Source organism: Acartia tonsa, chromosome 2 (genome assembly GCF_053477335.1).
Source record: "Acartia tonsa isolate MP-2025a chromosome 2, ASM5347733v1, whole genome shotgun sequence".
NCBI classification, from domain to species: Eukaryota; Metazoa; Arthropoda; class Copepoda; order Calanoida; family Acartiidae; genus Acartia; species Acartia tonsa.
Genome location: NC_137261.1, coordinates 21,978,189 through 21,988,837, shown reverse-complemented (window position 1 = coordinate 21,988,837; position 10,649 = coordinate 21,978,189). Strand labels below are relative to the sequence as shown.

Sequence of the window (10,649 nt, the reverse complement as noted above, 5' to 3'; positions counted from 1 at the left end):
AATTCCATATTCAAATAGAACAAAGGTCCTATCAGTTAGGTCAATGAGAGTTTTAATTAGGCTTATTAGGGCAGCTTGAGTATTAAACACTGTATCATTGGAAGACTCAAGCTCACTTATAAATTGTTATCACCTATACAGACCTGTTATGGATTTTAATGCAATAAAGGAAGCCTTTTTATATAAAAAAAATCTGACAAAAAATATTTCATAAGATAAAAAACAGAAAAAGCCGTCGCTCATATGGGTTTAGAACAAGCAAATGAGAAACAAACAAAATTAGATGTCCTTATGAATACATGAGTTATTAATAAGAAAATCTTTGCAATTTACTACTTGTAAAATGGACTGTTGGGTATAAATTGCAATAATGTGAAATTTTTTTATTAACTGGGGTTATTTTAAAATGTAATAAATATTATTTAAGGATTTTTGTGATTTCCTCTAAACAAGCAAGTGGATCATGTGCAAAGGAAAATCAAGCAGCCTAGAGAAGAAAGAATCTATAGTTTTATCTCTATTGTATTATGTACGTCCTTAGATGGTTTTAAAAGGTTGGAGTTGTACCAACCAAACCTTCTTTGTATGTACAATTTTATCATGATTTTAATAATAGGACCTAACAATGTAAATCGATTAGGTTTCCAAGGTTTTATTTTGTATTTATATCTAATTATATTTTCAGACCAATTCCACTGTAAAAAATGTATGTACATCTTATACTAATCTGTGATGTATAAAAGGTAAAAAGTTATGTAAATTGATAGTATTGACGAGTCAAGGCTATTAAAGATAAAATGAAACGCTCCTAATACGCTCATAATTACGATTATTCTGTTCATAATCAAAGAAAGGGATGTTCCTAATGATATAGAAATACGTTTTTGAAGAATGAAAGTTTCATGGCTTTAGCTTATAATGTATTCTTTAGGCCTATGGAGAATGCTGTGCAGCATATTGAATCACTGACACAAGCAGGACCAAGCCGAGAAGAATGCCATGGATTACTCAAAGATTAAGCTGCTTGGGATGGACCCGTGCTTTACCAACTCTTGCACAATGTAAGATTTTAATATCTTATTTCATTATATTTTTCTATTTTGCAATGCTTTGTTTATAATAACTAGTTTTGTAATAATAGGACACCGTAAAATTAATGTCCACAACTTTTCAATGTGAACTGGTCTGACAATTTTGTCTTTATAAAGCTTATAAGAAATTATAATAGATGCAAGCAGAAGTAAAGTAAAAGGCAATTAATTCTTTATTTCTTTTTCAGGTTTTTAAACCGTCCAAAGTATATCCAAAGCTGTATAAAAGTATTGTACATGAGCTATATATGAACAGTCTGAAACTGTGTTAAAATTTATCAGAGTGTAAAGTGACTAAATACGGTTTAGTTTGTCCAAAACTCAAAAATGATTTGTTTTTAACAGTGAATTGAATCTTAAAGGTGAGAAATAAAATATTTCCCGTACATAAATGAAAGTATAAGATCAATTTTATATTAAAGGGTTTTTGATGCAAGGTTATTTAAAATGTTATTGATATAGGATGAATATTTAAACCCATGATTTTGAAGTTATTTTATATAATATCCAAAGATTTTTATATGGAAGAAAAAATTGATTATATAGGCGGTTAGGAGAAATGTTGGCTCATTTTAGATCCATTTTCAAAATTTAAAACATTAGAGAAATATAAAAGAAAAGTAATTATACAAAAATTTCTGAATGGGTATTTCCAGGTTTTAGGCCTTTTTCCAAAAAAGTTCAATCAGAAAATTCATATGTATAAACGTTATTCTGTCGCATTATTTTTATAAAAGTAAAATCTTAATTTTATTTAAAAACAATCATCTTTTAGTAATTTGCTTATTTTGTATTTAACTTTAGGACCATTGTCAAAATTATAAGATATCATCTTAACACCTCAAGAGAAAAAATATTAAATTTTTAAATATGAAGTTCATGTAGGCCTATTTTCAAAAGTAGACTTAGCAGATTAGAAATTAATATATTACAGTATTAAAAGTATTTTTAAAAAATGTTACAATATTATCATCTGTTATGTAGTTTTAGTTTGTTAAAATTTAGACCTATATTTCAAAATTATTATGTAAATTATATGTATAAAGAAAAGAAAAGTAAGAAAATTCATGTCAAATAAAACTCTTAAAAGCTTGATTATATATTGTCAATTTTATGAGGGAGACATTTAAAGTCTGTTGTAAAAAAAGCGAAACTACTCTATAGATGTTAAGGTTCGTACTGTAATAGGAATTTTAGGTGTAAGACTAAAATATGATTTAAAAGAAAAACCAAATAAGAAACAAATAGTTTACTATGAAGTAAGTCTTTGTCTTTTTTAGTCTTTAAAGTTAAACTGTATCAAATAGACAGACATAAGCTAAAAAAACGTTGTGTTGTTAGAAAATAAGAAGTGCAGGAAAAATTTTTTTTTAATGTTAAGAGTAATTGTCTGTCAAAAAGGAAAAGACGTTGTTACTTTATTATCATATTGATTTAAAATAAAATATCTAAGCTATGCTGCCTAGGTTAGACGTATTCCTGAAATGAAAATAAAAATAATATAAGATTTCATAAAGTATTGTTAGAGTGGGGGAGGCATATCTGTTATATAGGCAGGTATTATAAAATTCAAAGTAATTTGGATAGAATATGAAAAGATGTTTATTCTAAGATAGAATAAAAAAAAATATAAAGTAGTAGGATGTGCTGTCAAAAGTTTAAAGTATAGTTGAAAAAATATTTTAAGCATGTTTAAGAAATGGACATGTACAATTTAATTTGAAGGGGGAATATAATTTCAAGTTTCAAAATGTATTTCAATTATGAAGTAGTATCAAGGTAATACATTGAGGTTGTTATTGCCTACGAAATCTTTGGCGCAAAAGTCTCAGAATAAAAAATATTTGGGTTCGTAGTTGCCTGCTTAAGAAAAATCAAGAACAGTAGGTTGTTACAATTTAGGAACTAAATTTCGAGAAGTTTCCAATAAAATTGTATTGAAATACAAAATTATGCACCATATTGTAGTGCTGTAATTATGAAAGTATTCTAAATTTTTATAGTTAAATTGGAAAAATAATTAATATCTGGTGGGAAAAGAGAGTATGAATGACGGTAATGATCCTGCAGTTAGTAAATAATTATACTTATGAAGTTTATAAAACTGAAAGGTATCCATTTGAATTGTTGTATTAAATTAATCGTAAATAATCAGTTTAGATTGTTAACTTATATCAAATAATGAAGTTAATATACCTGTGAAATAGTATTAGGGGTAGTTAGAGTTGTGGTGAGTAAAATTTCTCCACATGGTCTTGAATAACACAGTGGTGTATCTTTTATATTCTTCATGTGTTAATCCTAAAAAAAAGAATAATATAAATGTATTAAAATATGTAAATACCACATTGAGAAAATAAAAAATGGGTATAAGCAAACCAGTAGGCAAGGAAATTATGTGATAAAATTTTAAGCAGATATAATAGTCAGTCTGTTAAAAATCTCTGTTTTTTTTTTCGAAATTGAAATCATTAAATTTAAACAGTTATTTTAAGTATTCAAAGTTTATGAAGATGAGTTTACCTTTATTATTGAGGTGAGTATACTTTCTGGAACTGTTCCAAGTACCATCTTCTTCAATAGAATTTTAAGTTGTGAACAGAAGTTAGATACATTATTTTGTTAATAGTCAGGGGATCTTGAATTATTTTATGACAATAAAAATACTATCTAGAAAGATTTCCTTTAATATAAGTTATTAAATTATTGATATAAACACAAGGCAAAGTGTGTCAATATTGAAAATCCCTAAAAAAAACATAAACATAAACTAGAGTTAGGACCTTCTAAATGTTGAAACATTAAAGTTTTTGTCAGTGATATAAGAATCTGTTCTACCAAAATTGTTCGGCGTTTATAAAAATTTAAATCATTGAACATCTTACTTCTAATCGTTTGCTAAAATTAATATTGGTATCTTTAAATTGACTATTATTCCTTTAATTTATGTAACACAAGCCTCTAATTGAACATAAAGGTTCCTGGTAAAAAAAATGTTTCATAAGGAGTTAAAATTAGCAAAGAATGTATAGTATAGTAAGTTATGTATGAAAAAAATATTTAGAAAGAAAAAATTAAAAAGGAGGTTGTCTGGGGAAACTAAAACCAGTACAATTACATTCAAGTGTGTAAGGTCAATATTTAAAATTCCATGAAACAGTTAGAATATGAATACTGGCCTAATCGTTCACAAATATTGCAGGGTTGCATTAGTTTTACAATGTAATATATGTTTTAAGGGGAAAGTGGATAATATCCATGAATGTCTTTTGATAAGTATTTAGTAATATTGCATCCCAATAAAAAGAAAAATGCCCAAATAAAGTTTCGAATGTTGTCTTGATATCAAAATTGTTGATTTGAAAGCAAGTCTACCATTTACTTCAGCAAAATATAGTCAATAGAGATAAACATAAGAAGGAATGATTTAAAAATAGTGATTTTACATTTGTCAATAAATCCTGCAAAGTAAGGTGAGTAGGTTCATGGACGGCATAAAATTAAAGGAGTTGTATGTAAATTATTCAATGTAAATAAAATTGTACATTTTAGTAAAAATGTCGGAGGAAGACATAAGTTTTGAAAATCATTTTAAGAAACATTCTCTGATAAAAATTTTAAGGTTTGTAGCAGAAGTAGGGAAAATTCGAAATAATTTATACTGTTATGTTTATAATAGCATTAGAAAAAGTTTTTGTAGAGAAGAAAAAAATATAATGATATACAAAAAAAATTCTTGCAAGGAGAAAAATTAAAGAGGTTAAATAAAATTGATTGGGTAGTACAAATTATTTTAGGAAAGTAGAAAGCTATGTAATTAAGTAAGTGCAAATCTTAGAATATCTTTTCTAACGGCACCAAAATATTATTATATTTAATTTTAGCAGAGTTTTTTCGTTGCAAAAAATTGACACTGCAAAAAACTATTAACAGAAGTATAGTTTCAAGCATAAGGGTCGACATTTTTACAGTTTTATGTCAATGCATCAAAAAGGTTTAATAATCTTTCGGCCCTTTACTGAGACGCAAGAGTACTAGTCGCTTTTGGCATATTAGCAAATGCATATATGTATCCCAACTTACAAATTTTTCGTGTTCTTAAGGTTTGCTCTAATTTTCATCCAGTAAGATTATACAAAATAGACCTTGAGTATTAATATTTTGATATCTTATGGGTGAAAAGTTACTAAGTTATTAAAGTGTAAAAGGGGAAAAACTAATTTCATTTAAAAAAAGTTTTTAGGTAGAAGTGTTTTTTCTACGGGTTGGTAGGAACATCTCAATACAAGTTTTTTATGTTTCATGGTCATCAATTACATAAAAGAGAGTTTTCAAAATTAAATATACAGAAAGGAAGTTGTCTCCATTGGGATATAAAATATTAGTAAAAGTACATATCTTTATGTAACAATGCAGGGAATTCCTGAAAATGCGAGGTAAAAAAAGATTATAAAAAATTCTTGATATTTAAAAGTCGTATGTTTGTCTCCTTTCTGAAGAACAATAAAGTAGTTTATTCTAAAAATCGTGAAAAAAGGGGGGGGAGTAATTTAGAATCAGCAATTTTTAGTACGGTTTCACAGAGTAAAATCGAAATTATAGTAGTTTATAAAATTATTTGCATTATTATGTTTATCTCTTTTCCCTGATTATTCAGGGAACGAAGATCTTTCCAGATCTTTTGAGATATATTGAACTTTTACTAAAACTGCCCTAAAAGTTGTTTCATTTTTCTATATTGAGATGCAATTAATTAGAATTTTGTTAAAATTGTATTACTTGTAATGGTTGTCAATTCAACTATATTTAACTTTTACGTTGTGCAAAAGTTTATGAAATAGGTTGAAAAGAAAGTATATTTGCTTAAATATGAATTTCTCAAACAAGTAGTTGATTTCTTCTTTAAAAAGTCCAAAAAATAAAAATTTTGAAAACGAAGCAGATTTCAAATTTTAATGTACGCATTGTGTGTAAAATGCAAAAAAAATTGATAGTTATAAACAAATTTAAGCCTCATTTGTATCTTATTTGAAACGTTCAGTATTGCTCTAGAACTAATTAAGAATCTTAGGATAAGAACCATTGCTCAACAATATGGATAAATAAAGTATAGCATCGTATTATAGACAATTTCCTGTGAATTTTATAAAAATAAATTCAGAAAATTTGTACTTTCCAGTATTTGATAGCATGAGTATGCTAGTATGAGTACAAAAGCTACGCAAATTTTGATCTCAGTTTTCATGTTTCTTTTTTAAGTTTTAAAAATGCAATATATAATAATAGCTATGAAAACAATTTTCAAGCATAACTTTTATCTTATCAGGCTAACAACTAAATAAAAATATGTTTACCATATGCAATTTGTGATCAAACCCCTAATTGAAAAAAAAAATGCAAGACATAGCTTTTATTTTGAGAAAGATTAGGGCCAACGCCCACCAGAAGCCTCTAGGTGTTCTTAAGGTGGGAGGGGGATGGATAAGTCCACTGCCCCTCTACTTTTTAAAGTTGAGTTTTAATAAGGAATATTAAAGAAAAAAAAAGGAGGGATTTTAAATTAGGATGGTTTAGATACGCTCTTAAATTAGTTAAAAACCTTCCCTGTACCTTAAAAAGTAACATAATTGCATTGGAAAATCAAACAGATGTCATTTTTTTTATTTAAAAAATGTAAAATTGGCGCATTTGTATAAACACTCGTTGACTATCAATATTACGCAAATTTTGGGGAAACGAAAAAGAGAGGGGGGAGAACAAGTTTTAAGAATTTCTAGATAATTCAATCTTCCTTCATCCTAGAAGTATGTCATGTACAAATAAAATAGGGCAGGGATAAGACAGGTTTGAAAACATCTATAATATCCATATCTGTGAACCTGAACTTCAACCACCCAATCATCGATGATGGACATGTATCATTTAAAGGAAAAAAAAAGAGATTTTGTATCAATATTCCTAAACTGCATTTTGGTAAAATTATATAAACTTGAACAATGAAACTAGTTGGGAGGTAGATGTTTGAAAATATGGCTATCTTTATCATAAAGGTGGGAATCCCCCCAAAAAATGTTTATTTTGAAAAAAAAGTAGCATTTTGTAGTGTAAAACAGTTGTAACTTTACGTTTTTGGGGAATATTCATTATAAGATAGATATTAAGCAATACATGTTCAGTGAGGGCCCAAGGTTAGTATCAATAAATTAAAGTGAATTATGTCCTAACAGTAGCATCTTAGTTTATGAAAATTCTCATTTCTCAAAGGGATCATAATTAAATTTTATTGTCATAACAATATACTTGAAGTTATATTAAAATTTTTCAATCCCACTGGGATAGATGTGTAATATATGGGCTTGTAAGGGGAGCCTTAATTTAGAAATTTAATAAAGAATATTTATGTTTACCTGTTTTGTAGCCAAGAATTCAAATTTTGTATGCTTCTGTAAGGATGTCTAATGCCGTTGTAATTGTGTGTGATTGTAGCAACCTAGAGTAAAATATGTTAATAACATCAAATTTAGTCATATGAATATAAATACTAACAGAACTTGTAATAAATGTAATTGCAAGCAAAATGATGTTTGCACGTATAGTTTTCGATTCTATTTTACAACAAATGTAATTTATATCTGTTGTATGTTTTTTAAAAAAAATTGTACCTCATATTGATTAAGTTCTAGTGTGTGGTGTAACTTCTTTAATTTGAAAACTGCGAAAAGCTGAAACCTCTAAAACTTTGTTGCCAGAACGTATGAAATTTGTATTAGGCTTGATCGATTTTCTTTGAGAGGAAAGTTTGACAAGTTAAAAATATTATGTCCACTGTTATATAATGTTTTTTTTGTAATTGAGATCTATAGCAGTAGCAATCTTTCGTAGAGACCTCAGAGCTCAGACTTCATAGCAATCTTCAGGCTTTATCCTTTTATCATACTTTATGAAAAGAGATGAAATAATTTCGTTAATTGTTAGGTTACCATCTATAGCATTACTAACCAGCACATATGGCGGACCAGTAAAACAGCGAAAAAAAACAGACGCAAACTGGGACTCAGTTAGTTGGCATTGCAATTGTGCATTTTTTTATATTTCTTAAGAAATCTGTTATAGAAGGATTAATAAGGCTCAATTTATGATCAGAAAATACAGGAGAATCGTTGTTTTCTGGGAATGGAGGCAGCAGAAAAACTTTTGTTTGTTGATCAAAAACTTCATTGTGTTGTTGAATCATGTTTTCATGAATAGTTGCTTTAATTGATGCATCAATATTAAAAGAAGAAGTATTTATTTGCTTCATGTTCTTTCAGAAAAGTGATATAATCATTCACAGTATCATCAAAAAAGCTTTCCCAAGTGGATTTTTGCTTTTCCTAGCAAGTTCTACAATATATGCAGTATGGATGAGATATTCACCCCAAATATGTTTTCAGTAATTTATAAGATCTGGAGTCTTGTTTAATTTTAAGTAAGAATTCATCATATTCATCATGTTTCATGGAATCTGATTGTTCAATTTGAAATGGATGCTCAATTTCTTCATTGTCATGTAAATCTGAAGTAGAATTATAAAAAGATTTACGTTTAAGCTGTTCAGTATTCAATTTTTCAGCAAGTGCTTCAGCAAAAGTTCTGTCTTGTGATTTACTGCGAGGAAATTTCATTGATTTCATTGTTTATGTCAATTATAAAAGAGAAGAAATTACCAAAGTTTGTAATGTCAATAAAATTCACGCAACCTCGTACAATAATTTGAACTTAGTAGAGCTGAAAGTATGGGAGGAAAAAAAAATAAAATACAAGAACTAAGTGGACGCAATGATATAGAAGATAGATAGAATTTAAGGGGGTGAGCAAATTTAAAAGTATTTAGTCAAGAGTGTCTATAAAGGAATGACAAAGTATTAAACTAAATAACTATGTATAGAATAGAAATGACTGTGCACAGTAACTAAGTTAGGTAGAAAAAAATATGCTAGCAATAAAAACTTTATTGGTAGAAGCAATAAAGACGAACTATAAGCGTTATTGGTAGAAGCAATAAAAGTGGATTATAAACTTTACTGGTAGAAGCAATAAAGACAGACTATAAGTTTTATAGGTAGAAGCAATAAAGACGGACTATAAGATCTGTATTAAGTAAGTATTATTAAATAAGGGTTAAAAGTCCTTATTAACAATAAAGCACGTTAAAAGTCCCTAAAACGTGATATAAAAGGCCTGTATATAATCAAAGAAAAGATAAAAATAAGCGCTAAAGGATTTTGCCCGAAAGTATTTAGAAAACGGGAATATAATGACGTCAAAAAATCCAAAAATAGAAGTCTAGAGAATGTGTCTTATAAAGAAGAGAGATAGGTTATTTTATGTCTTTATAAAATATTTGTAGTGTAAATATTTAAAATATGTATAAAAACTTTAATATCTCAATAAAAGGGAAGGTAAAGTAATTTATGCAAAATATAGAGAAAAGATTGAAGTAAGTCTAGTTAAGTATAAAAGCTTTAAATACACGAGGTTATTTTGTTGTAAAAAAAACTTCAATGCATAAGATGTGTTAAAATGTTAAACACTCAAAGAAAAGACTTAAAAGACAAATAGTTTAGACACTGAGGTTAAAATAAAAGGGGACTTGTTAAAATCTCATACACTTAAGGTAGAAGCTTAAGGTAGATAAAATATTCAAATTATTCATACACTTAAAGGTAGAAGCTTAAGGTAGATAAAAAATGTCAAATGTTTATACACTTAAGGTAGAAGCTTAAGGCAGTTAGAAATTTCAAATGTTTATACACTTAAGGTAGAAGCCTAAGGTAGATAAAAATTTTATATAAGTAGAGACAGATCTTTAAAATAATTTGCGCAAAGAGTAAAATAGTCCTTAATATAGAAAATGTGAATATACTCAAAGAGAAAAATTAGTAGCTGTTTTGTACTAAAAGTATGAGCATTGAGTCTCAAGGGGAAAAGTTTAAGTTAGAAATGAAAAATAAACTTTTTATGTCAAAATTTTATTTCTATTGACAATGACCTGATGCTTCTTAGAATGTAGAAATGTTGATGTAGCTATCAGGTAGAATGCAGAATTGTTGATGTAGCTAGCAGGTAGAATGTAGAAATGTTGATGTAGAAAGCAGGATCCTGAAAAATGTTCTTAAATAGAAAAAGAAAATATAAAGCATGCAAAGCAAAATAACACACACACACAAAAAAAATTAGGTTCAAAGTGTCTTTTACAACTGGCCAGGAAGAAAAGAGCAGGTTTTCTGTAGAGTAAAAAGTTAGGTTAGGTCAAATGCAATCTCTATTCCAAACCCGGAAACGTGCACCACATGTAAAAGCGAAAAGGTCCTTTATCAAGCAAGATAAAAAAACTATTTGATTTCTACTCAGAGAAAAGAAAAATTTATGTTAAGGTGTTATTAGATAATTTCTCTTTAGACTTTAGTTGTTAGTTAAGTAGCTTGTTGGTTCAGTGATATATTATCCCTGAGTAGCAAGAAAAAAAAGTCCTTAGGTGTAAACAAAAACTTCCCTGCCACAAAAGTTTTAAGACTG

At 27.9% G+C, this 10,649-nt stretch overlaps 2 long non-coding RNA genes across 2 annotated transcripts; one reads left to right on the top strand and one right to left on the bottom strand.

Annotated features, from left to right (window-relative positions):
* The first annotated feature begins 683 nt into the window (after nt 1–683).
* LOC145312747 (uncharacterized) lies at nt 684–2,022 on the top strand. Its single transcript, XR_013877103.1, has 3 exons — nt 684–743; nt 932–1,061; nt 1,280–2,022. It is a non-coding gene; the product is annotated as an uncharacterized LOC145312747 (long non-coding RNA).
* A 5,470-nt stretch (nt 2,023–7,492) lies between these two features.
* LOC145312746 (uncharacterized) lies at nt 7,493–10,386 on the bottom strand. The gene is made up of 3 exons (XR_013877102.1): nt 10,123–10,386; nt 7,754–7,822; nt 7,493–7,581 (listed from the first exon to the last, which is right to left on the bottom strand). It is a non-coding gene; the product is annotated as an uncharacterized LOC145312746 (long non-coding RNA).
* Between the last annotated feature and the right edge of the window lie 263 nt (nt 10,387–10,649).